Genomic DNA, 27833 nt, shown 5'->3' on the forward strand with positions numbered 1-27833 from the left:
CTATTTATAGATGATCCTCTTTATAGATAAACCGAAAGGCTCAGTGAGGTTAAGTAACCTATCCAAGACTGCACAGCTATGATGCAACAGAGACAGGCCTGCAAGCCAGGTGTATCTGACAGTAGTCTAGCATTTTTTCCCCTCTATATTGTTAAAGGTACAATATGCCACCAGACTCCTAGTGTGAAAAAAAAAAAGATTGATCTTAAGGAATCTCATTTAAAATAGTGTCTCTTCTGTCTCTCCCACTCCTGTCCAGCTCCCAGGGTTGAGGGATGCCACCTTTGAGAAGATGATATAGATGAGTTCTCTGGTGCTTCAGAGTAGAAGCTACAAGGAGGCACTTTCAGCTCAATATAAAGGAACTTTCTAACGTGTAATGGACTCTCCAGTAAATGTGTGAACTCTCTGTAATATGTTCTCACAGAGGCTGAAAACAGTTGTCAAGGATTCTGTGGAAAGAATTTCTTTGTGGATGTGAAGTTTGACCTTTAAGAATACATCATTTGGCAACCAACCAACTGGATCTCTCCTGTTCAGCTTGCACACTTAAGGGTGATTGGTTTATTGTTCTTTAACTTCTGACCTTGCTGTTCCTCCCTGAATTTAAGGTACTACTGTTACCCCTGGGCATAGAATATCCAGATATGCCCTATCTCCTAGCTTTATGCCTAGGTCCTCTCTTTTAACCTTATTTATCTTTTACTCTTCTGGCTAAGAGAGCATCTGAAACACCATCTGTTAGGAAAGTGGGAATGATTTTCCCCTTTGGAGTTGAGTGATGCAAATCTCTGATGGCTGTGTCTTCAGAGAATAGCAAAGCAAAGCTCACTCGGTGTTGGGTGCAAACTTGAAGTTTCCGTCATTTCTTCCCTTACGCAAGTCCAGGCTATTTTGGCAATACTAAGAAAGGGAGAGAGAGACAGATGGTAGGAGGGTTGCTGGTGATAAATGAAGCAGGTACCACCATCTGAAGAGATTTGGAAAGCACTCTGATCTTTGCTTTGGAGTTCACTGAATCTCCATTATTTTCCCAGTCCTTTGGAGTCAGGACCTTGAGTGGCTCCCTCATGGTCAACCCTTGGAACTCTTGCTGACACTGTCTCATTCATCCTGTTAACCTCCCTGTGGTAGACAGGTGCAGTTATCACTAGGCTATTGTAGGGGAAATGGGAACACTGGGGCCAGGAAAGCTTCTAATTTCTCAGTGGAATAGACTGGGTTTTGTCACTCTTTCATTCCACTGTTTCCATCTGTACTTCCTCTTTGAGGAAAAGAAATGAGAGAAGGAACATAGCTTTCTGCTTTTCTCAGGAATCTGGAGATCTCCAAGGGCAGATCTGGGGGCCCAATATTCATCTCTTTACTGAGTCTTGTCTGTCTGGTCTTTTCCTACTTTGGTCCACCCTCCTTCTTGCTGGCCTTATTGTGAAAGGAAGGGCTCTTTCCCCTCCTCTCCTTTCTTCCGCCCTCCCCCATTTACCATTTTTTCCTTTTACCTCTCCACTGTGGCCTCTTGACCTCCCCACAGAGTTACAAAAGTAAAATCCTTGAAGAGATGCTGCTGTGGGAATGTTAATGAGCCTTCCCCACAAAGGGGCAAAGACTTTACTTCACTGAGTTGGAAAAAAGCCCCTTTGAAAAGGGGTTTCTGTGTGTGGTGAAGTGGAGAGGGGAGGGGAAGGAGAGAGAGGGAGAAAAGAAGGGAGGGAGAGAAAGAGCAAGAGAATGAAAGGAGAGAGAGAAATGAGAGAGAGAGAGAGATTGAGAGAAACAGCAGAAGAGAATATTAAAACAACACTGTTCTTTCTTTAATTGGTGATTTAATTTTTGGAAAATGTTCCATAGTCATTTGACCTCGTAAACTAAGCATTTAAGTTCCCAAAAAAGCTGAAGAGGCACTCAAGGGCGTTGAAGATAATAAAGGATGGGAAAAAGGGACTTATCCTGGCACCCTGTCCCCAGTTCCTTCTCATGTGTGGGAGACTGAGAGGCTCTAGTGGGGGAGGATATTCTGGATGGGGGGAGTTGGTGGTGAAGATGGGCTTCTTATTCTGGTTTTGTGGTTCCTCCTTATGATATTTTCTAATTTTATCAACATTTTTTATTTTGGCTTCCCTATTGACTTAAAATTTTTCCTCTCTTCAGGAATAGCTTAAAGTACTGTTGGGTGTTTACATTGTGGAGCCAATTTTCAAGCCAGACCACTTGAGCATAATCTCTGTATCCTTCATTTGTGAGCACAGGTTGCCTCTGAATTAGTTAAAATGGATGTTAAGGTACTGTTAGTATCAAAAAAATAAGTCCCTGAAAAGCAAAGATATGATGTTGCTTTTTAAAAAAATTGAAGCATAATTGAATGTTGTTGCTCTTTGAAGAAAGCCAGTCATTATGTTTGACTCTCAGAGATTTTCCTACATGTTGTTTTGTGATATCAGCATAACACTCCAGTTAAAGAAGCCCAGAACTGTGAAGAACAAAGAGAAGGTAGGTGATTGGAATGAGATCCTTGGAAGAGAAAGAAGAGGGGCCAGTCAGGGATGCTAATTCCCAGAGCTCTGTAACTCCTCTGGACTCAAGGTAATCAACCACATGGGGAATTTACCGAGAATTCACATTCCTAGCCTCTACCCCTGATCTACTTAATCAATCTCTGGCAGGGTGGGGATGGGGATGGAGCCTACGATTTAAAAATAAGCTCTTAAATGATCCTTTTGCAGTTTGAGACAATTGAGCTTGACTGTTGCTTTCTAAACCATAAGCTCTAGATTCTTAGGGGTCTGCAGTGTTGTTGCATCAGAATCCATGTACACATGAAGTGAGCCCAGCCTGTGGCCCCAATAAATAACATGCCTCTCAAATGTATATACTACTGTTGCCCAAATGTTTGTTGATGTTGTTGAGTGTAATACACTTTTAAGTCACTGAAAGTGTTTCTAGACTCATAATGGCTTTTGCTCTAAAAATACAACTACAGTCATGTGGGAGTCCAGGAAATTCTTTGCCATTTCATTGAAGGCCTCTTCTCTCCAGACAATACCCTGTTTCTAGTTTGTAGAGGAGCAGGCACTGTGGAAGCATTTCATCTACCTTCCTGAAAGTTAGAATCCCATGAGGAATTTGATTTTAATTGCAAGAGAACTAAACTAGGAGTCTAGAAAGCATGTAACCTTTCTATTGATAACCTTAGTCATAGCTAATCATAGCTTGGGTGCATTCTGCTTACTACGCCCTTTAATTGCACGGTCTCATTTAATCCTTAAAATAACTTTGCAAGGTAAACATTGTATAATCCCCATTTTAGACAAGCAGAACACCCCATTTTACAAATGAAGAAATTGAGGCATGGAGACGCAAAGTAGCTTTCTTGTTCAAGGTCTTACAGCTGATAAACAGCAGGTTGAAATTTGCCCAAGTCATGCCTGATTGGACAGCCTGTGTTTTTTCCGCCACAGTGTGACCATTTATTGCCATCCCACTGATTTCTGCCTCTGCTATAGGCCTCACTTTCTGGGTGCAGACCTGGAGGATGACAAACTTTCAACTTACAGAGAAAATGTGAAGACCTACAAGTAAATATCTACAACAAATTATGGTTCCTATAATCACATGTACTACCACATGTTCTTTGTCTTGCTAGCATTAAGGGAGTTAAGGCAATGAAGGGTAAGGGAAAAGTACCCTCTGCAGAACTTTATTAAATAAGAAAGCACTGGCAAGCAAACCTTGGTTTTATTGGATGATTTCCGCCTGGCCTCTTTCAGGTGGCAGTTGCCATGGTGTTTTAGGGGCAGAGGGAGGGAGTGAAGATCAAGGAGGTCATTCGGACTGAGGCTTTTCTGGTGTGTCTTTTCAGAGTTCATTCTGCAAAAGATGGCAGGAATTTAAACATTCATAAGAGAAAGGACAGAAGTTATTCTTTTTGTGTTTCTTAATTTCTCCATGTTACTGATGTTAAATAAAGGGGAAACGGAGTTTGTGAAGAGGTCAAGGTTGTGGAACAGGAAAGGGAGGTTGTGGGGGAAGGGCCAGGAGCCTAGCAGGCAGTTAGAGAAGCCTAGAGTGGGGGTGGGAGTGTGTGCGCGCGTGTGTGCGTGTGCGTGCGTGTGTGTGTGTGTTTTCAAGGACGAAATTATAGGAACAATTTGCTAAAGTTCTGGGGAGCCTGAGGTTGTTCATTTGAAAGAAAATCAACAAATGAGGTACAAGCAGTGAGGGCAAGGTGGGGAGGGAGCATGATGACAAAGGCAAAACAACAGCAACAACAACAACTAAACCCCAAGCCATCAGAAGGAAAAGCAAATCAGAGCCATGGGAAAGAAAGAGGTAAGTCACAGAGGCAACTCTTTGGAGGAATAAGAACAAAGGGATTGAAGTATGTCAGAAAATATGAATAACTGATAACCTGTAATAGAAACATGGTCAGAGCCTTCAGAAGGAAACTTTAAGAAGAGGAACAAGTGACTCCCAAGGACTTTGGAGCTAGAAGGGGGCCACGGGGATCATGTCCAAATCTCACTTTTCTGATAAAGAAACTAAGACCGAGAAAGGTTAAAAGACTTTTCAAAAGTTTTTCCAGAACCAGATCTTATCTCAGGGAATTGCCCTTTGCACTAGGCCGTGGAACTAGAGAATAAATGGGAAGAGGCAAAATGAGAGGGAATCCAAGCAAAAGTAAAAATTTGACAGCTAGATCTTAAATTAATTTCTCAATCTTCCCTAGAATTTATGAACTCTTTTTTCTTGTGGGGACCACTGTATTTTAGGAGCCAATTCCATTCTGATAACTAAGTACCTTAAACTATTTCAATCAAATAATAATCCATTCCCCACATTGGAGACTGTGCCCAGGAACAGGATCATTCAGTGACTAATTTAAGTATTGAGAAAATTTTTGATCATGCCTAATTGATTCCTAATTATATTTTGAGTGCAAATCCTTTAAATCTGCCCTTGGTAGAGTGTATTCATTTACATTTATTCATTCAACAAATATTTTTAAAGCACCTATTATGTGCTAAGTACCTAGTACACAATAGAAAATAAAACAAACACTGTCCAGTTTATTATTATGCAGCTATTTTGCAATTGAACTTCAATCTTTTGGTGATAATTGGACTTCAACCTTTTGTTTGTTTTTCACATTATTTCCATTTCCAAATTATGCTGCTCCTTTATTCATCATCCATAATTGGGGTAATCCCAGGATTCTTAGGGACTTCTGATGTGGCTCCTCACTTACCCTGGAACTGTCTTATGGCCTCAAAATGAGCCAAGACATGGAGTTGATCAGAGCGAGCTTACTGTAGAAGATAGTCCAAAGTAAGAAGAGCTGATGGGGCAAATCAAAGCCAGAATACTTGAGGAGAACTAAGAGGAGATGAAATCCAAAAGGCAACCTGCTAGTCCAAAGGGGCTGGATAGCAAATGAGGTAAAAGAGAGAGGAGCTAAGAACTGGAAGAGTTGCTGTAAATAATTGACTTTACTGGACTTTTGTGAGTTTGAGGTGAATAGCACTGGCTCAAATATGAAGTTAAAGATGCATGGTGTACCTAGAAGAGAACATAGGCAAAACATTATCTGATGTAAATCATAGCAATGTTTTCTTAGGTCAGTCTCCCAAGGCAATAGAAATAAAATCAAAAATAAACAAATGGGACCTAATCAAACTTATAAGATTTTGCACAGCAAAGGAAACCATAAGCAAAATGAAAAGACAGCCTAGGGAACGGGAGGAAATATTTGCAAATGATACGACTGATGAGGGCTTAATTTCCAAAAGATACAAACAGCTTATACAACTCAATAACCATAAAAACAAACAACCCAGTTGAAAAATGGGCAGAAGACCTAAATAGACATTTCTCCAAAGAAGTCATACAGATGGCCAACAGGAACATGAAAAGATGCTCAACATCAATAATTATTAGAGAAATGCAAGTCAAAACTACAATGAGGTATCACCTCACAGTGGTCAGAATGGCCATCATTAAAAAGTTAACAAATAGGGTTTCCCTGGTGGCGCAGTGGTTGAGAGTCTGCCTGCCGATGCAGGGGACATGGGTTCGTGCCCCGGTCCGGGAAAATCCCACATGCCGCAGAGTGGCTGGGCCCCGCGAGCCGTGGCCGCTGAGCCTGCGTGTCTGGAGCCTGTGCTCCGCAACGGGAGAGGCCACAACAGTGAGAGGCCCGCGTACCACAAAAAAAAAAAAAAAAAAAAAAGTTAACATAAAAAGGTAAAGCTCCTACACTGTTGGTGGGAATGTAAATTGGTGCTGCTACTATGGAAAAGAGTATGGAGGTTCCTTAAAAAACTAAAAATAGGGTTACCATATAATCCAGCAATCCCACTCCCAGGTATACATCCAGAAAAGACAAAAACTCTTAATTCGAAAAGATACATGCACCCCAACGTTCATAGCAGCACTATTTACAATAGCCAAGACATGGAAGCAACCTAAATGTCCATCAACAGATGAATGGATAAAGAAGATGTGGTATATATACACAATGGAATATTACTCAGCCATAAAAAAGAATGAAATAATGCCATTTGCAGCAACATGGATGGACCTAGAGATTATCATACTAAGTGAAGTAAGTCAGAAAGAGAAAGACAAATGTCATATGATATTGCTTATATGTGGAATCTAAAATACAATGGAAATGAACTTACAAAACAGAAATAGACTCACAGACAGGAAAACAAACTTATGGTTACCAAAGGGGGAAGAGGGTTGGGGAAGGACAAATTAGGAGTTTGGGATTAGCAGATACAACCTACTATATACAAAAGAGATCCATGAGAGTCAGTTTCTAAAGGCACTAGTTAAGACAAAATCATCTGGAGGCAAAGTTGAACATCTCTGAGGAAGGAATGCACCAGAGACTGTTTCGCTCTGGTATTGGAACAGACGATCATTTCTTTGACTGAGTATCAAAGGATGTGTAAGGCCTGCATTTAGGGGATAGGTAGAATAAAAAGTATCAATATAGAATCATAGTTGTGTTTATATTAGAGAGAGACAGGAGAACCGAGAGACTCACTGTGTGCTCACTGAATGGAATGCTAGAGTGGGATGAACTGCATTCCGACTACATTCCTTAAGCTGTTGTTTCTCCCTTTCTTCCACAGACCTTAATGTGATTATAATTGAATTTGCATATTGAAATTTCATTTAAATTTTAAATTAAGTTAAAATATTAAAATTAACCAACAATCTTCAGGCCTGCCGATCTTTGTGACCTCTAGAAGTTAAGTCCAGTCAAAAACCAAAGCAGGGGATTTCCCTGGTGGCGCAGTGGTTAAGAATCCACATGCCAATGTAGGGGACACGGGTTCGATCCCTAGTCCGGGAAGATCCCACATGCCGTGGAGCAACTAAGCCCGTGCGCCACAACTACTGAGCCTGTGCTCTAGAGCCCGTGAGCCACAACTACTGAAGCCTGCGTGCCTACAGCCCATGCTCCGCAGCAAGAGAAGCCACCGCAATGAGAAACCCTCACACCACAACCAAGAGTAGCCCCTGGTTGCTGCAACTAGAGAAAGGCTGCGTGCAGCAATGAAGACCCAAATGCAGCCAAAAATAAATTAAAAAAAAAAAAGGAGTAGAATTGAAAACAAAAACAAAAAAACCCAAAGCAGCTTACAGGTTCATGATTCTGTATCTCCAGATGACAGAATCACCTCAGGATTTAAACCCCAGCCCAAGCCAGAGAAATTCTTTCCTTCTTTTGGGACGTAAGGACCAAGCTAGGCCTTCCAACTAGTTATACTCTCAACAAACATTTATCAAATGCATTTCATATTTCACTCACCAGACCTGCATTTAAGGAGCAAGTAGAATTTTAAAAATATGCACTTCTCAACATAGAATCGCATGCATGCTCATATTAAGAGACGAACAACAGAACTGAGATACTATGGTGACAAAGGTAAATGAGACATGGACCTGCCTCTCCTTGACAAGCAGGGAAATGTTAAACAAGAAAACATAATACAGTACAGGGAATTCCCTGCTGGTCCAGTGGTTAGGACTTCACACTTTCACTTCCGGACTTCCAGGGCCTGGGTTCAATCCCTGGTCCTGCAAGCCGTGCAGCGCAGCCTAAAAAAAAAAAGTACACACACACACACACACACACACACACACACACACACACACACACACATATATATAATACAATGTGAAGAAATTTCATAGAGTATGCATAAAGTTCCAGGGGAAGAAGAAAGGAGAGTTGACTTGGACTGATTGTCACCAGCAATAAATTATCAATCAATTAATCCATTCACCCATTCTTCCCTCCCTACCCCCATCCCTCTATTAAACATATGTCCGTGGTGTTTAGTTACAATATATAAAACACTGTGCTAGATGTCACAAATGCAAAGAGGATAAAAACAGATCCTTCTGGAAGGAGTGTTAACTAGGTATGGGAGGTGAAACAGGTAAGCAGGTAATGCTAATAGCTATAGCTACTCTTTATGGGCCACTTCTTTTTATATAGGCCTCTCGCTGTTGTGGCCTCTCCCATTGCGAAGCACAGACTCCGGACGCACAGGCTCAGTGGCCATGGCTCACGGGACTAGCCGCTCCGCGGCATGTGGGATCTTCCTGGACCGGGGCACGAACCTGTGTCCCCTGCATCGGCAGATGGACTCTCAACCACTGCACCACCAGGGAAGTCCGGGCCACTTGTTTTTGACAAGGCTATGTGAGGCTCTGTCTTGCAGTGATCTTGTGAGGTAGACGTTATTATCCCCATTTTACCAACTAGGAAATTGAGGTTTAGAGAGGTTAGTAAATTGCTGAGGGTCATGCCGTCGTGAATTACGGAGCTGAGGATCTAACACATTTTCCTTACAACAAAGTCTGTGCTCAAAGACTACATGGATTCTGGCTGTGACTCTTTGGGTTTAAATTGCCTTTACCACCAATCAGCTGCATGATTTGGGGCATTTTATTTAACTTCTCTGAGCCTTGGTTTCATCATATAAAAATGAGGTTAAAGGAATTCCCTAGGGGTCCAGTGGTTAGGACTCGGTGCTTTCACTGACGAGGGCCTGGGTTCAATCCCTGGTCTGGGAACTAAGATCCTGCAAGACATGTGGCACCGCCAAAATAAAATAAAATAAAAACGAGATTAATAGTGTCTACTTGATAGGATTGTAGTGGAGATTTAACAAAACAGTTAAAGCATCTGGCCCAGTGCCTGGCCAATCTATCAAGCTCACTACATTTGATGGCAATATCATTATGCCAAGTGGTGAGTGCACAGAGAAATGCAGATCAAATGTGTACTCATTCAGAGGAAGGAAAGGTCACTTCTAACTGGAGGGCAGGAGGGTGAATAGATTAAAGGAGCATCATGAAGAATTCACTTAAAATGGAGTTTTCAAAAAAAGGTAAGACTTGAGTATTTAGACTCAAATTTAGAATAGAAGGCTCTGTGAGGAAAGCAGCAAGGAGCTTGTTAGCTGTGGGAGGTGACGAGCAATAAAAATGCAAGTAAATAAATTAGATAATTATAGAGAGTGGTAATTAAGCAGGATAATAGGAGAGAAAGTGAGGTGGAAAGGTGGGGTTGGAAAGTAAGCGATTAAGGGGGAAAACTTGATTCTATCACCAGGTAGAGCACTGTTCATATGTAGATCAACTGCTATCTGTGAATGGATACTGAATAGTGGCCCAAAATGATGGAAATGCAAATACTCTTAGAAACAGGGGCTATTAGTAATGCAAATATGAAAAAACCTCTTATTAAGCAGAAAAGCAACAAAACCCCCTAATCAATCTTTGAATGAATTGATCTGTGAATCAACACATTCACATCCTCATGATTTTGATGACAAGACATTTTTTATTTGTCTCTAGTTTGTCTTTTCTTACGCTAGAATTAAGTAAAATTAGTTAAAGCTAAAGCTATCATATTAAAAAAATATATTCCTCTATATATTTTTTTTTGGCCATGCCACGCAGCTTGGATCTTAGTTCCCCAACCAGGGATCAAACCCAGGACCTCGGCAGTGAAAGCGCAGTCCTAACCACTGGATCACCAGGGAATTCCCAAATCTATCCTATTCTTATTGCTCTTATTTATTCATCCATTCAACAAATATTTTATTGAGAGTTTACCATGTGTCAGGCACTATACCATACCTGGGGAATACAGTGGATGGTCTTTCCTTGGACTTCTCATCTCTTGCTCCAGAGTGCTTTTGGAACAGGAGGACATATCAGGACCCCAGGCAGGTTCTGACACAGGTCTACTGATGTTTTGGGGTAGGGGTAGGAGAGGACCTGGTATTATAAAGGGCCCAGAATATGTCCTGAAATGGTCTATGGTAAGAAGACAATTGAAGAGTTTTGGAAAAGACTTTAATGTCCCCAAATTTTATTTGAACTAAAACATTATTTGCCTTTCACATTCCTCTGTGCACTCCATTCCAAGGTTCACCTCATCACTCCTCCTTCTATACCTGTCTTCGTCTTTTGCTATCCAAATTTACCAAATAAATCTCCTCCTTTCCAGAACCATTCCAGCTCCTGCTGTTCTTCACAGCCAGTCTCTGGGCTCAGCCCCAAGCCTTGAGGGGCAGTAAATGGATTCAGAGTTGCTGCTCAAACACAGATCCCCATGGAAACCAAAGGACTAAGAAAACAAAAAGAGAGGAAGAGGCAGCCACTGCCTGACCTTTTATGCTCACTCTTCAAATTCTTTTCGCTCTTGGGCGTGAAGGCAAGTGCTTATTTGTATAACTAGTGGAACCAAAGAACCTGACCCCTGCCCCCACCCCCAAAATTTCTTAAGAACATCTCTTTGATAGTAAGTGAAGAGCAGTGGGACACCTCCACCTGGTGGTAGAAATACCAAATTACCTCCAAGACGCGAGATTTATGAGTGACTTAGCGGCAAAAGGAAGAGGATGCAAAGACATAACATGCAGGAGCAACTCCTACGAAAGTGTTTAGCATTTAGTACCTGCTCCTTCTCACATATATATATATATGTATTAACATCCTTATTGGAGTATAATTGCTTTACAATGGTGTGTTAATTTCTGCTTTATAACAAAGTGAATCAGCTATACGTATACATATATCCCCATATCTCCTCCCTCTTGGGTCTCCCTCCCTCCCACCCTCCCTATCCCACCCCTCTAGGTGGTCACAAGCCACCAAGCTGATCTCCCTGTGCTATGCGGCTGCTTCCCACTAGCTATCTATTTTACGTTTGGTAGTGTGTATATGTCCATGCCACTCTCTCACTTCGTCCCAGCTTACCCTTCCCCCTCCCCATATCCTCAAGTCCATTCTCTACGTCTGTGTCTTTATTCCTGTCCTGTCCTTAGGTCCTTCAGAACTTTTTTTTTTTTTAGATTCCAAATATGTGTCAGCATACGGTATTTGTTTTTCTCTTTCTGACTTACTTCACTCTGTATGACAGACTCTAGGTCCATCCACCTCACTACAAATAACTCGATTTTGTTTCTTTTTATGGCTGAGTAATATTCCATTGCATATATGTGCCACATTTTTTTTTTTTTTTTTGCGGTACGCAGACCTGTCACTGTTGTGGCCTCTCCCGTTGTGGAGCACAGGCTCCGGACGCACAGGCTCAGCGGCCATGGCTCACGGGCCTACCTCTTGGCCCCATAATCACTTCCATCACTGTACTTCCTCACGTCCTAGAGCCCTCCTTTCCTCCCTGACTGCTCCAGCTTCTATGGGTCTTCATCTTCGCTGGAAGGCTGCAATACTTTTAGTATTCTGCCCACAGTCTAACATGGAACATTGTTTGCTGCTTTTTAATAATGTGTATTAGCTTTCTCACTCCAACTAAATAGTCATCCATGTCAGAGAGGAGGTCAGGGCTTTTATGCACCTTCTATAACGCCACAGCTCTGGGCACAGCTTGAGCATACTGTAGGTTCTTATTAAACTTTCTACTTGCATGTGAGTCACCTGTGACCTTTCCTTTCTCCATAATAGCACAGCACATTGTTTAAACCTTGATTATACCATTTACCAGAGTTTACCTTTTATCAAAGGTAGAGCCCATACCTGTTTCTTTGGCTGCACTGGGAGTTCCTCAGGCATAGAGACCATATTGTATTCATTCTGCACAGTTCACAGCATTTAGTAGAGTGCTATAATAAGAAGAAGCTCAAAAACCTTTTTCCCCAGCCTGAATACTTTTATAGAACTGAGAGAAACAATTCATACATTTGAAAGACAGATCCATTGAGAAGATAATGGTAAATTAAAAAAAAAGAGATTTCTATAACCAATTAGCTCTTCCATTTATAATTAAACATTTATAATTGAAGTTGTAAAAATTTATTTATTTTAAAATTTTAGGTACAAAGAACTAGTCTTTCTCTCAGCAGATAGATGTTTTGGATAATCCATTCAAGGAAAATCATTTAGTCCAACTTGATGAGTCCTGTATCCTTCTTTTAGTGTTGTAAACACTGGCTGCATGTATTGAGGCCATATTTACAGATCAGACCATTCTGGTTTGAGCGATTTGGAAAAAGTGGGAAACACAGCTGAATTTTTGAAGGTGGTTCCAATAGAGCTGCTGGTGATCCATCTTGCTTTCAGGGGAGCAGTGAGTCAAAAACAATTGGTTTTTTGGTTTGTTTGTTTAATTTAATCAAATTCTTTAAGATCCCGCTCTGGATCTTTCTCCAGGATATAACAACAATAATAATAATAATAATAGCAGCTAATGCCTACCTAACATTTATATATCCCTTACTCTATGCCATACACTGTTCTAAGTGTTTTTGCTCATTTAATGTTTACAACAACCTTATGAGCAGGACTGGGACTAGGGGTGGGGCAAGAGAGGCATCTGGGGAAACAAAATTTAAGAGACACTGACTCAGAGACACACAAGTGCACTTCTGCACCCTAGGTGCTTCTCTTGCTTCAACCTGGTCCTGGCCATGCTTATCAAGAAGGTACTAGTATATACCCCTTTTTCAGATGAGTAAACTGAGGCACTGAGTGATTAAGTAACTTGACTAAGGTCACACAGGTAGTGGCAGAAATGGGATTTGAATGCTAGAAGTCAGGCCTCAGAATTTGCTCTTAACCAGTCCCCTACACTGTCTTTTTTTTTTTTGCGGTACGCGGGCCTGTCACTGTTGTGGCCTCTCCCGTTGCGGAGCACAGGCTCCGGACGCGCAGGCTCAGCGGCCATGGCTCACGGGCCCAGCCGCTCCGCAGCATGTGGGATCTTCCTGGACCGGGGCACGAACCTGTGTCCCCTGAATCGGCAGGCGGACTCTCAACCACTGCGCCATCAGGGAAGCCCCTGATGTCTCTTTTTTAACACTAGTCTACCTTGATCTCCTATCCCCTGGTTATCAGCACACTCCACTACTTTTTCCTGCACCAGAGGAATACTGTGGTCAATGCTCATAGGTCTCCGTGTGTAGTAGGATGAGAACTGTGGCCTGAGGTTGGGCTGGCCCTATTGGACCTGGCCTTCTGGACCACTCTCCCGTCCCTAGTTCTTTTCCTTATTCTTACTGTTTTGGTAATTCTGGTAATTGGTAGAAAACCCCTACCATGTGGGTAGCATCTATAATGGTTACAGTCTGCTGCATATTTACTGCTTGCACTGGAGCTCCAGTAGGGTCTGTAACATTTGCTACCTCCATACCCTTTTCTCCTCAAAACATCAAACTCCACAGTGTCTCCATCTCCTACATTGCAAAGTTGGATACATATTGTATCATGTATTAGTACCTCATTCTTTTTTATTACTGAATAATATTCAACTTTACAGCTATTCTACACTTTATCTATTTGTCAGTTGGTAGACATTTTGGTTGTTTCCACTTTGGGGCTTTTATGAATAACACTGCAATTAATATTCATTTACAACTTTTTGTGTGAATATACATTTTCAATTTTCTTGGGTATAGGAGTAGATTTGCTGGGTTATGATAGCTCTGTGCTCAGCATTTTGAGAAACTGCTAAATTGTTTTGCAAAGTACCTTACCATTTTACATTCCTGCAAGTAAGTTTCTCTAATTCCAGTTTCTCCACACCCTTTCTGACACTTGTCACTGTCTTTTTGATTTTAGTAATCCTAGTGGATGTGAAGTGGTATCTCATTGTGATTTTCATTTCCTTGAAAGGTTAATTATGTTGAAATTTTTTTTCATGTGCTTATTGGACATATGTAAATCTTCTCTGGAGAAATGTCTAGTCAAATCCTTTGTCCATTTTTAAGCTGGGTTGTCTTTTTATTGTTGAATTGTAAGAGTTCTTTATATATTCTGGATACAAGTTATACTATTTATATTTAATATGATTATTGATGGGGTTTGGTAGAAATCTACCATTTTGCTATTTATTTCCTATTCTCATTTTTCCTATTTTCTTTTTTCGTGTGGATTGAGTTTTTAAAAAATATTTTATTCCATCTCCACTATTACCTAATTAGCTATACCTCTTTATTTGTAGCTGTTTCTCTAGCATTTATAGTATACATCTTTAATGTAGCATACCATCAAATAAAATACCACTGACTACATAAGAATCTTTCAAACTTACATTTTCCTCCTCCCAGCCTTTTTGTTATTATTTTCATATATTTTACTCCTGCATGTTACAAAGTCCACAATGCATCATTATTATTTTTGCTCTGAGTAGTCAAAATTCCTTTAAGGAGATTTAAAAGCTAGCTGGTTACAAAACATCTTGATACTCTTTGCCTTGAGGTAGGCAATCTGTGAAATGCTCTGGACATTTTTTTGGCTCTGAACTTTTACTCAAGCAGTAGAAAAAACAAAGAGGTGTTGAGTCAGATATTTCTGGAAACTAAGTTCCAGGCTGCTTATTGGTCTTTTGGGAGCCCATGGATTGATATCAATTACTTAGTATTCATGGGTGAGCTTTCACCTGTCAGTGAACTTTTTGAATCCCTGGTGTGTATTGCAAATTACCAAAGGTTTGGAGCTCTTCCATATCTGGAGTCTCCTGGCTTTATTGTCCACTTATTAAATTGCTAAGTGAATGGGACTAATAACAGGAAATTCATTGGAATGGAAGACTTTTAATAATACCCCTGAGTATTCATTGATGGCAAGTTCAGTTATAGTCATGCAATGATCACTTCAAAATCCTATGTCAGATAGATAAAAATCACAAAGCTTTCAAGACTGAAATCCACAGTGCAGAGTTTTGTACTCTGTGATTTTACATCCGAGGCTTCTGTAACAGGGTATAAGAGGAGAAATGAATCATTAGAGGAGGTACAGGAATAGATGGTAAGTGTTTGATGTCAGTGGAAAATCTATATTAAACAAGCAAGATAGGTCTATAAACAAATGTTACTGATTATACATTGAAGAATATTGCTTTGTCCTTTATAAGACAGTCAGAGTTTAATAGTGCTCCTGGGTTGATTGATTTGATTTAATGACAGAGTTTTCCTATCCTCTTTCTGCCTCATCTCTATAAGGTGATAATGGTTATTGTTACTTATTTAAGGTGGATACTGAGGGAAGGAGAGAGAAGATAATAAGATCTTCAAGAGAAGTTTATCTCCTGAGAATGATAAATGAACAGTGGTCTTCCCGTGTAGCTAAACTTTCCTAAACCTAAACCACATTTTCACCTCTAAAACGATTGCAAGGAAGGTAATTGTATTAGCTAGGATTCTCCAAAGAAACATAACCAATAGGATCTCTCTCTATATATATCTATTTATCATCTATCTATCTTTCGATTGAAATAAATTTTATATATCTATCTATCTCTCTCTCTGTATATGGAGAGAGAGAGAGAGTGTGTGTGTGTGAGAGAGAGAAAGAGAGAAAGAGGGAGAGATTGATTTATTTTAAGGAATTGGCTCAGGAGATTGCCGGGCCTGACAAATCTGAAGTCTGCAGGACAGGTCCTGGCAGGCTGGAAATTCTGGCAGGAGCATGTCTTTCAGTCTTGAGTCTAAAGAAAGTCTGGAGGCCAAATTCCTTCTTCTGGGGATCTTAATCTTTTCTTTTAAGACTTTGACTGATTGTATTAGGCCTACTCACATTATAAAGGGTAAACTGCTTTACTCAAAGACTACTGATTTAAATGTTAATCACATCTAAACACCATCACAGCAACTGCTAGATTGTATTTGAAAGCACAACTGGGTATTATGTCCTAGCCAAGTTGACACAAAAAATTAACCATCACAATAATTAAAGGGGAAGGGACTTCCCTGGTGGCGCAGTGGTTAAGAATCCGCCTGCCAATGCAGGGAACACGGGTTCGAGCCCTGGTCCTGGAAGATCCCACATGCCATGGAGCAACTAAGCCTGTGTGCCACAACTACTGAGCCCGTGTGCTTAGAGCCCGTGTGCTTAGAGCCCGTGTGCTTAGAGCCCGTGTGCCTAGAGCCCGTGCTCCGCAACAGGAGAAGCCACTGCAATGAGAGGCCCGCCCACCGCAACGAAGAGTAGTCCCTGCTCTCTGCAACTAGAGAAAGCCCGCGCACAGCAACGAAGACCCAACTCAGCCAAAAATAAACAAATAAATAAATAATAATTAAAAAATGATCAAAGGGGTAAAATTATTACCTACTTTCCAGATAACGAATATTAGTGACTTGCCCAAGTGTACCAGAGATATGATAGATGAGTTGGTTAAAGGAGTAAAAAGAAGCTGAAACCAAATTTTTGGATATATTAACTCACAAAATAAGTCTTCACTTAATAATGTTTTTGATTCAGCAGGACAATAACAGAACCTAAGACTAACTGGATTTGATTTGACACAACTCCTTAAAAACTTTTATATTTTTTCTCCAGCTTTATTGAAGTATAATTGACAGACAAAAATTATATATATTTAAGGTGACAATGTGATGATTTGCTACATATATACATTGTGACATGATTACCAAAATCAAAACACTTTTGTATTTTCTTGACACAAAATTTTAAGCTTAAAGTTAGTATCAGGTCATATCTCATAAAGTATTCAATTTATTTATATTAGCTAAAGATAAATACTTTCTTTCTATAATAAATGTTTGTTGAATTAATGAATGGCCTTTGAGTAACAGATTTTGGAATGTGTTCAAATATAGTTCTAATGGTGCCCATGGTAGTTAATGATTAAAATGGAATGGCAAGTAGGCTTAGTTCTACCTTGGCAGAAGAAGGCAAAAGTATTGAAAAGGACAAATGCAAAATTTACAGAGAAGGAAAGAGATTAACAGATTCAGAGACCAATATTAAAAGGGTGAAATGATGTAAACAGAAAACCAGTTACTAATGTCCAAATCAGAATGTTTTTTATTTTGTGTTTTTTAACATTTTGCTTTCTCTCTGTTTCATTTCAGAAGAAATTATGAAAGAAGTAAAGGAAAGAACATTATAACAATTAGCTAAGCTCCTCTTGCATAGTTGGAGAAAACTGGTAAGTTTTACCACCTCTTTATTTTCATTGCTTGCCATGTTTTTTGGGTATGCACATATACAATGGTACTGAGCAAGACTCAATCACTTGTTTGATATGGTGCATAAGTGTGTGGTGTTTAGAAGGTTAATAGAAGGCCTTTTAAATTATAAGAATTATTTAACCTCTCTTCTGTCTCAGAACTCAGTATACTTTTTCAATGCGTTTCTTGCTTCCTACTAAGGCACCTACGCTCCCCTCCACCCTGCTGCCCCCTAATACACACACCCTCCAAGATTCTTCAAAATGCCTCGGATTATGACTTGTCACATTTTAGAGTCTGCCACAGTACCTGTTTCTTTTTTCTAGTTATCAAAAAACGTCATATGATTATGGATTTGGGGATGGGGGAAGGATCAAGACAATCATTTCTCTCTGCCTTTTTGTATTTGAATCCCTAGCACAGTGCCTACCTAGGCACTACAAGTTTATAGAATTAAAGTTGAATATGATACAACCTTCCAAAGAAAGAATGAGTCTCTTCTAGTGGCAGATGGTCATTCAGTCTTTGCTTGTCTGCCTAAGCAAGGGAGTCCTTATTACCACCAGAGAAAGCTTGTCCTTTCTGTGCGCTTACAAGTTAGCGCACAGAAGTCTGAATACAAGTTACAAGTGGGCTGTTCTGGAGGAGATAAGGAAGACTACAGCTGAGGAATGATAGTTCTGCTCTCCTGGGCTTCCCTACCCAGTTTCACCCTCTGGAACAGAACTCACCATGACTATATCCCTGTAATGTGTGAGGGAGTGTTGTTGAGTGCTTCCTTGGTATGCAGAGGAGGACACCATTGGTTCTTCCGTTAAACAATCCTCACCTCTAAAACCTCTGAGCAGCTTCTTTCTCAGAGGTTTCTTTTCCTGTTTTGATTGAGAACCAGATAAATCATATCATGATATACTATGAAGAATCAAATCTTTAAAAAAAAACAATGCAATATGCTGTGAAGAATAAAATCTTTAAAAAAGAAACTAAGTACAATATACTAAAAGATTTAGGAGTTAATCTAGCTCAGCTCTCTGGAGGCAACTGCTGAGTAGTGGAAAAATCTAAGGGCAGGGGAACTGGGACAGAGCTCCCATCTGCCATGCAAAAGCAGGGCAAGCCTCAAAACATCTCTGAACTTTAGCTGCATTCCATTTTATTAGAGAAGTAAAGCTGTCAAAGTTTATTGTGTCCCTGTGAGCTTCTACCTGTCTCTTCTTTAGGGTTTAAGCCCCTGGCATTCAACTGACACAGGCAGTTCTCTCATACAAGATCTCTCCAAGCAAGATCGTGGCAACTCAGAATTTTACAAATTCATTTGAAGCTAAAAGGATGATAGTCTACTAGGATGGAACTTAGGTTCCTCTTGGCAAAAGGAGCCTTCTCTAAGTGTGTCTTTGCGAAGACTCGAGCCTATAGTGCTGAACTAGAGATCAGGAGGAAACAGAGAAGAGGCAGAGGAAGATAGGGTTTGGAGCATCTCTGAGCAAACAGCAAAATAACTGGGCTGAAACTGGGGACTCAGGAGGTAAAGGAGACTTGCTGCTTATGATGTCTGATCCCCGACAATTTACTATACACCTGAGAGGAGTGATTTGAAAAATGGGAAAGTTCTTACTGTCTATATTGCAGAGCTAGTGTGGGAATTGCAGAGCTCTTGGGAGAAAGGTAGAAGGACAGGCAAAGGGTAGGAAGGGACAGATTTTCATTTTCTTTTAGCCTTTTATGAAGAATATCAATATACACAATACACACCAATATAACAATACTGATGTCCAGTGAGGATTCTGGTCCTTTTAGTTCAATTGCCCCTTTGTAGTAAGATTTTTATTGTTTTCCTTAAAAATCTGAGCAATTATTTAATTTATTTTTCTAAGACTTTTTTGGATGCAGATCATTTTTAAAGTCTTTATTGAATTTGTTACAATATTACTGCTGTTTTATGTTTTGGTATTTTGGCCACAAGGCATGTGGAATCTTAGATCCCTGACCAGGGATCAAACCTGCACACCCTGTATTGGAAGCCAAAGTCTTAACCACTGGACCGTCAGGGAAGTCCCTGAGCAATTATTTTAATGCACAGATCAACTTCCCCCCAAATTTTGAGACTTTTCATGTTCCTTACTTGCAGCGTTACTTTACAGATATTTTTTCAATTAATTCATGGAGTATTTGGCGAGTTTCTCCTTTGTGCCACATACTTTACTATGTGGGTAGAAAAATGAATGAGATATTTCCTTTCCTTCAAGATGTGCATAGTTGCACTTTCTTGCTCCTTAAAGGCCACTTTATGTTTTTTGGTTCAATCTCTGTTAAGCAGAGAGTGTAGGCTTAACAGAGAGTGTAGGCTTTGGAAAATTCAAATCCTATTTCAACCAATAGTTAACTGAGTAACCATGAGTAAATTAACTCAACCCTGGCAACATTTTGGAAAGCAGTTTGACAGCACTGTATTTTGAGTCATAACCTTTGAGTTAGTAAATTAATTTCTAATAATCAATTTCTAAAAAACAATTTTTAAATATTGGAGCAGTTATAATCATGGAAAAGAATTTGTTGAGCTAATATTGTTGTTCTATGTACTTTTTAAGATATTTTAGATACTTCATTGAACAAAACATACAAAGGTTCTTGCCCTTATGGAGTTTATATTCTAGAAGCAGGTGACAGACAATAATAAACAATAGACTAATTAAATAAGTAAAATACATAGTATGTTAGAAGGTGATGAGTGCTTTCAAAAAGTAAAAAAGTAGATCAGGGTAAAGGGGATCAGGAGTGCTGGGGATTCTGGGTGAGTTTCAGTTTTCTATAAGATCATCAGTATAAGCCTCATTGAGAAGGTAATATTTGAGCAAATACATTAAGGGGGTGAGGGATTGACTATGGGATCTGGGGGAAGAGGTTCCAAGCAGAGGAAGTAACCAGTGCAAAGGCCTTCAGGTGGGAACGTGTTTAGAGTATCTGAGGAATAGGAAGGAGGTCAATATGATTGGAGCTGAGTGAATGAAGGGGAGGGTGGTAGGAGATAAGGTTAGAGCTGTAATGGAGAGCTGTATCATTTAGGGCCTTGTAGGATACTGTAAAGACTTCACTTTTACAAGATGTGAGATGGGGAGCCATTGGAAATCTTTGGTGGAATGACATGACCTGACCTAGATTTTAATAGGATTTCTCACGGTTACGTTGAGAATAAATTGTACTATTATTTTTAACAGTGAGAAACTAGAAACATCTTGAATGGCCACAGAGGTGGAATGTATGCAATGAAATGTCATTCAACCATATACTTATAATACTGAGAGAAAAATAGAATGTAGAATTACATGTTTGTAATACAATTAGAACAAATTAAAGACAACAGTAATATGATAACAGCAATTAAATTAGTTGTGGGATTATGGGTATTTTTCCCACTCCGTTTTCCACTATGTGGCTTTCCTAATGAGAACATGTATATAAATATATGACACCAAGATGGGTGTGATGTCAAAGATACAGGGTGAACCAAGAGAAGTTAAAGACCAAAAGTCTTGGTTCAATGAATTATGGTTGGAAGATATTAGAGACCTAGAGAGGCAAGCGAATGAGATGGAGGCTTGGAGAGTAGAGAAAGGAAGGCATCATGGGGGCCTTGAAGGTCACCATTTGTGTGCTGCTAATGTATACGTACTTGGAGGTTCTCAGTTCTTTAAGTCTCAAGCTCTCTGTGAAGTGGCGGTAATGACGGTGGCTGGGAGGAGGGTGAGCCAGCATCTGCTAGGCATGTCTGTACCTGGTAGTTTTTCTTGTTCTTTTTAACACCTAAGTCTTGCTGGTTTCTTTGTGGGTTTCAACAACTTCTCTTTCTAATATCCCATCAAACCTTTGTTTTTCTAGGAAAGACTCTATGACAAATTATTGTTGGTGTAAGAAAGAAGTACAACCATCATAACTGCCTGGGGTGAGGGAGTTTTGATGAAGGGCCTAGGCAGAATGGATGCTTTAAAAAATTTATTTCCACCATTGAGCTCCTTGCTAAAAAACTACAAGTACTTTTAAAAGAAGAACTTGTTATTATATCAGAGAGAGTAGGCATTCTTCTTTTTCTAATTTTCTTCAGTGTTCATAGTAGAATGTGGGCATCCTGTTCCCATATTATCTCTATGATTAATTTCTCAACCCTCCATTTATTAAGAAACTACTCTTTACTTGTGGTTGCCAGGGGGGAGTGGGGGAGGGAGAGGGATTGACTGGGAGTTTGGGGTTGGTAGATGCAAACTATTACATTTAGAATGGATAAACAACAAGGTCCTACTGTATAGCACAGGGGACTATATCTAATCTCCTGGGATAAACCATAATGGAAAATAATTTTAAAAAAAAGAATGTCTCTGTGTGTATAACTGAGTCACTTTGCTGTAAGCAGAGATTGCCACATGGTAAATCAACTCTACTTCAATTAAAAATATAAAATAAAATCATAAAGAAACTAGTCTTTAGATTAGTAGATTAAAAGATTAAATCTCTGAAGTACAAATAAAAGTTTAATTCAAGGTTTAAATTTTGATACATTCAATTGTGAGTTTAAAAATGAAGCTATTTTTTTCCAAAGAATTTTTTTAAAAAGCTCTACTACTAAGTCAATAAAAGAGACACTTTAACACTAATTTTTACTTGACCTCAATGATTTGAATTCAGTATTTTCTTTTTAACATCCTTAGTTTGTAAGCCCTGATTCTTTTTTTCTACATTTGAAAGTCCCGATCTGCCAAATTATTCATGGATCAGTCCATCTGTGAATTCACTGGATGACTCAAGGAATGAGTGAAATTTAATGTGTTTACAGCAAGATAGCACTGCTCAGGTGTCACTAATAACTAAGAATAACAATTCTTTGTGTGTACATTTCTTCCCTCCAGGTTTATTGGCCATTCCAATGTGCCTCACTTCTCCAAATTTTTGATTATGCTTCCTAAGCCCTCCAGACTTTTTTTTTTTTTTTGCTGTACGCGGGCCTCTCGCTGTTGTGGCCTCTCCCGTTGTGGAGCACAGGCTCCGGACGCACAAGCTCAGCGGCCATGGCTCAGGGGCCCAGCCGCTCCGCGGCATGTGGGATCTTCCCAAACCGGGGCATGAACCCGCGTCCCCTGCATCGGCAGGCGGACTCTCAACCATTGCGCCACCAAGGAAGCCCCAGACTTTTTTTCTTACCTTCAGAAGATAGAAAAGAGAGAAGAAAAAATATAGAACAAAACAGATCAGCATGATGGTGGGCAAAGAATGGAAAGGCTGAAGAGAAGTAGAGAAAGATGTAATGGGAAGGTTAAAGGAGGTGCTATGCATCTTTTCAGAAGAATGAAATCTTAAAAAACCGGGAGAGTGTTAAATTTACTTCCAACTGGCAGTATACACTGTGGTTAGCTTTGATTATATATGTTTTTGTTTTTATGGATTCTTTAGGGCAGAGCCCCTGCCTAGCATTTCTTCAGGGGCTTCTGTAGTTCTGGAGCATGGAAGTCTTAGTCACTGCTGAACTTATTACCACCTGGGTGTTGGGATCTCATTCGCTGCTGAACACAAGTCTTGGGGATGTAGCTGTAAACAAAGCAGATCTAGGTCTTACCCTCGAAGGTTTTATATTTGGAGAGGCAGACAATAAACATGGATGCAAATAATTCAGATAATTTCAAGTGTTTATAAGTGCTACAGAGAAGATGGACTAGGATATTGTGTAAGTGGGCAGTGTTCTTTCAGTTATAATCGTCTGTAGGGACTCCATGAGAGGGATCATATTTGAGATCAGACCTTAAAAATGAAAAAGAGGGAGTCCTGTGAAGTCTGCAGGAAGAATGTTCCTTGGGCACAGATCCTGCTGGGGCATTCACTAAATATTGTTTGATTAGTGACTCCTCACTTTCTTTCATCTGCTTTTTTGTCGTCCTGGTTTTAGGCTGCCTAGAACATGTCCTACATTTTCTCACTTGGGGTCTTTTGGGATGGTTTTTTGCAGAGAGCTCTTAGTTATAATAAATAGAACAGACTTTCTGTGTGTGACAAGTGCCAGGCAATACGTTAAACACTTTTATAACAGTTCATGAAGTAGGTTTAGTACGCATGAGGAAACTGAAGCCCAGAGAGGCTGTCATTTTTCCAAAGTCACCTAATCTCAGAGTCAAAGTCTCAGCCCATCTCTTTTTAAACCCAGAGCAAAACCACTTTTTACTAATACTGTCTAGATTTCTCTGGTGCTAAAGATGCAATAACTACCTTCTGCTGCCCCTGGGAACAGCCTAAGGACATCAAGGGGATTACTGTGGCTTTGTGAATTTCAGCCAATCCCAAGACTCAGTGCTTTCCATTAGATTTTTCTTAAGTCAAATATGCATATGAACTTCAATTTTTTTTTCAACATCTTTATTGTAGTATAATTGCTCTACAATGATGCATTAGCTTCTGCTGTATAACAAAGTGAATCAGCCATACGTATAGACATATCCCCATATCCCCTCCCTCTTGCGTCTCCCTCTCACCCTCCTTATCCCACCACTCTAGGTGGTCACAAAGCATAGAGCCGATCTCCCTGTGCTATGCAGCTGCTTCCCACGAGCCATCCATTCTACATTTGTATATATGTACATGCCACTATCTCACCTTGTCCCAGGCCACCCCTCCCTCTCCCCATGTCCTCAAGTCCACTCTCCATATCTGTGTCTTTATTCCTGTCCTGCCTCTAGGTTCTTCAGAACCATTTTTTTTTTTTTTTAGATTCCATATATATGTGTTAGCATATGGTATTTGTTTTTCTCCTGACTTACTTCACTCTGTATGACTGACTCTAGGTCCATCCACCTCACTACAAATAACTCAATTTCATTTCTTTTTATGGCTGAGTAATATTCCATTGTATACATGTGCCACATCTTCTTTATCCATTCATCTGTCGATGGACACTTAGGTTGCTTCCACATCCTGGCTATTGTAAATAGTGCTACAATGAACATTGTGGTACATGACTCTTTTTGCATTATGGTTTTCTCAGGGTATATGCCAGTAGTGGGATTGCAATGGTAAATGGGAGTGTTTCCTTAATTTCTTTTTCAGATTTTTCATCATTAGTGTATAGGAATGCAAGAGATTTCTGTGCATTAATTTTGTATCCTGCTACTTTACCAAATTCATTGGTTAGCTCTAGTAGTTTTCTGGTAGCATCCTTAGCATTCTCTATGTATAGTATCATGTCATCTGCAAACAGTGACAGTTTTACTTCTTCTTTTACAATTTGTATTCCTTTTATTTCTTTTTCTTCTCTGATTTCTGTGGCTAAAACTTCCAAAACTAATTTGAATAATAGTGGTGAGAGTGGGCAACCTTGTCCTGTTCCTGATCTTAGTGGAAATGGTTTAGTTTTTCACCATTGAGAACAATGTTGGCTGTGAGTTTGTCATATATGGCCTTTATTATGTTGAGGTAAGTTCCCTCTATGCCTACTTTCTGGAGGGTTTTTATCAAAAATGGTGTTGGATTTTGTCGAAAGCTTTTTCTGCATCTATTGAGATGTTCATATGTTTTTTCTCCTTCAATTTGTTAATATGATTTACCACATTGATTGATTTTTGTATATTGAAGAATCCTTGCATTCCTGGGATAAACCCCACTTGACCATGATGTATGATCCTTTTAATGTGCTGTTGGATTCTGTTTGCTAGTATTTTGTTGAAGATTTTTGCATCTATGTTTATCAGTGATGTTGGCCTGTAGTTTTCTTTTTTTGTGACATCTTTGTCTGGTTTTGGTATCAGGGTGATGTTGGCCTCACAGAATGAGTTTGGGAGTGTTCCTTCCTCTGCTATATTTTGGAAGAGTTTGAGAAGGATAGGTGTTAGCTCTTCTCGAAATGTTTGATAAAAGTTGCCTGTGAAGTCATCTGGTCCTGGGCTTTTGTTTGCTGGAAGACTTTTAATCACAGTTTCAATTTCAGTGCTTGTGATTGGTCTGTTTATATTTTCTATTTCTTCCTGGTTCAATCTTGGAAGGTTGTGCTTTTCTAGGAATTTGTCCATTTCTTCCAGGTTGTCCATTTTATTGGCATATAGTTGCTTGTAGTAATCTCTCATGATCCTTTGTATTTCTGCAGTGCCAGTTGTTACTTCTTTTCATTTCTAATTCTATTGATATGAGTCTTCTTCCTTTTTTTTTTGATGAGTCTGGCTAATGGTTTATCAATTTCGTTTATCTTTTCATAGAACTAGCTTTTAGTTTTATTGATCTTTGCTATCGTTTCCTTCGTTTCTTTTTTTTTTTTTTGCGGTACGCAGGCCTCTCACTGTTGTGGCCTCTCCCGTTGCGGAGCACAGGCTCCGGACGCGCAGGCTCAGCGGCCACGGCTCACGGGCCCAGCCGCTCCGCAGCATGTGGGATCTTCCCGGACTGGGGCACGAACCCGTGTCCCCTGCATCGGCAGGCAGACTCTCAACCACTGCGCCACCAGGGAAGCCCTTCATTTCTTTTTCATTTATTTCTGATCTGATCTTTATGATTTCTTTCCTTCTGCGAACTTTGGGTTTTTTGTGTTCTTCTTTCTCTAATTGCTTTAGGTGTAACGTTAGGTTGTTTATTTGAGATGTTTCTTGTTTCTTGAGGTTGGCTTGTATTGCTATAAACTTCCCTCTTAGAACTGCTTTTGCTGCATCCCATAGGTTTTGGGTCATCATGTTTTCATTGTCATTTGTTTCTAGGTACTTTTTGGTTTCCTCTTTGATTTCTTCAGTGATCTCCTGGTTATTTAGTAGTGTATTGTTTAGCCTCCATGTGTTTGCATTTTTTACAGTTTTTTTCCTGTAATTGATATCTAGTTTCATAGTGTTGTGGTCAGAAAAGATACTTGATATAATTTAAATTTTCTTAAATTTACCAAGGCTGGATTTGTGACCCAAGATGTGATCTATCCTGGAGAATATTCCATGAGCACTTGAGAAGAAAGTGTGTTCTGTTGTTTTGGATGGAATGTCGTATAAATATCAATCATCCATGTTGTTTAATGTGTCATTTAAAGCTTGTGTTTCCTTATTAATTTCCATTTTGGATGATCTGTCCACTGGTGAAAGTGAAGTGTTAAAGTCCCCTACTATGATTGTGTTACTGTCAATATCCCCTTTTATGGCTGTTACTATTTGCCTTATGTATTGAGGTGCTCCTATGTTGGGTGCATAAAGATTTACAATTGTTATCTCTTCTTCTTGGTTTGATCCCTTGATCATTATGTAGTGTCCTTCTTTGTCTCTTATAGTCTTTATTTTAAAGTCTATTTTGTCTGATATGAGAATTGCTACTCCAGCTTTCTTTTGATTTCCATTTGCATGGAATACCTTTTTCCATCCCCTCACTTTCAGTCTGTATGTGTCCCTAGGTCTGAAGTGGGTCTCTTGTAGACAGCATGTATACGGGTCTTGTTTTTGTATCCATTCAGCCAGTCTACGTTTTGGTTGGAGTATTTAATCCATTTACATTTAAGATAGTTATTGATATCTATGTTCCTATTCCCATTTTCTTAATTGTTTTGGGTTTGTTATTGTAGGTCTTTTCCTTCTTTTGTGTTTCCTGCCTAGAGAAGTTCCTTTAGCATTTGCCGTAAAGCTGGTTTGGTGGTGCTGAATTCTCTTAGCTTTTGCTTGTCTGTAAAGATTTTAACTTCTCGGCTGAATCTGAATGAGATCCTTGCTGGATAGAGCAATCTTGGTTGTAGGTTTTCCCCTTTCATCACTTTAAATATGTCCTGCCACACCCTTTTGGCTTACAGAGTTTCTGCTGAAAGATCAGCTGTTAACCTTATGGGGATTCCCTTGTATGTTATTTGTTGTTTTTCCCTTGCTCCTTAATATTTTTCTTTGTAATTTTTGATAGTTTGATTAATATGTGTCTTGTTGTGTTTCTTCTTGGATTTATCCTGTATGGGACTCTCTGCACTTCTTTGACTTGATTGACTATTTCCTTTCCCATATTAGGGAAGTTTTCAACTACAATCTCTGCAAATATTTTCTCAGAATCTTTCTTTTTCTCTTCTTCTTCTGGGACCCCTATAATTCGAATGTTGGTGTGTTTAATGTTGTCCCAGAGGTCTCTGAGTCTGTTCTCAATTCTTTTCATTCTTTTTTCTTTATTCTGCTCTGCGGGAGTTATTTCCACTATTTTATCTTCCAGGTCACTTATCAATTCTTCTGCATCAGTTATTCTGCTATTGATTCCTTCTAGAGAATTTTAAATTTCATTTATTGTTCAATGTTGTTCATCATTGTTTGTTTGCTCTTTAGTTCTTCTAGGTCCTTGTTAATCATTTCTTGTATTTTCTCCATTCTATGTCCAAGATTTTGGATCATCTTTACTATCATTACTCTG

General features: G+C 39.6%; 1 protein-coding gene across 6 annotated transcripts in view; it reads right to left on the reverse strand.

Annotated features, from left to right (window-relative positions):
- SALL2 (spalt like transcription factor 2) overlaps positions 1-27833 on the reverse strand; it is a 61726-nt gene that overhangs the window by 13841 nt on the left and 20052 nt on the right. For 4 of the 6 annotated variants that reach the window (XM_029238110.1, XM_029238105.1, XM_029238107.1 and 1 more), the window contains 2 exons: positions 18194-18334; positions 3726-3864 (listed from right to left, as the gene is read on the reverse strand). The gene's annotated coding sequence lies outside the window, so the exon portion shown is untranslated. The remainder of the gene's footprint in view (positions 1-3725; positions 3865-18193; positions 18335-27833) is intronic. The other 2 variants (XM_029238108.1, XM_029238106.1) reach the window with 1 other exon arrangement.

Source organism: Monodon monoceros, unplaced genomic scaffold, assembly GCF_005190385.1.
Source record: "Monodon monoceros isolate NGI ecotype Baffin Bay Population unplaced genomic scaffold, NGI_Narwhal_1 Super_Scaffold_21, whole genome shotgun sequence".
NCBI lineage: Eukaryota > Metazoa > Chordata > Mammalia > Artiodactyla > Monodontidae > Monodon > Monodon monoceros.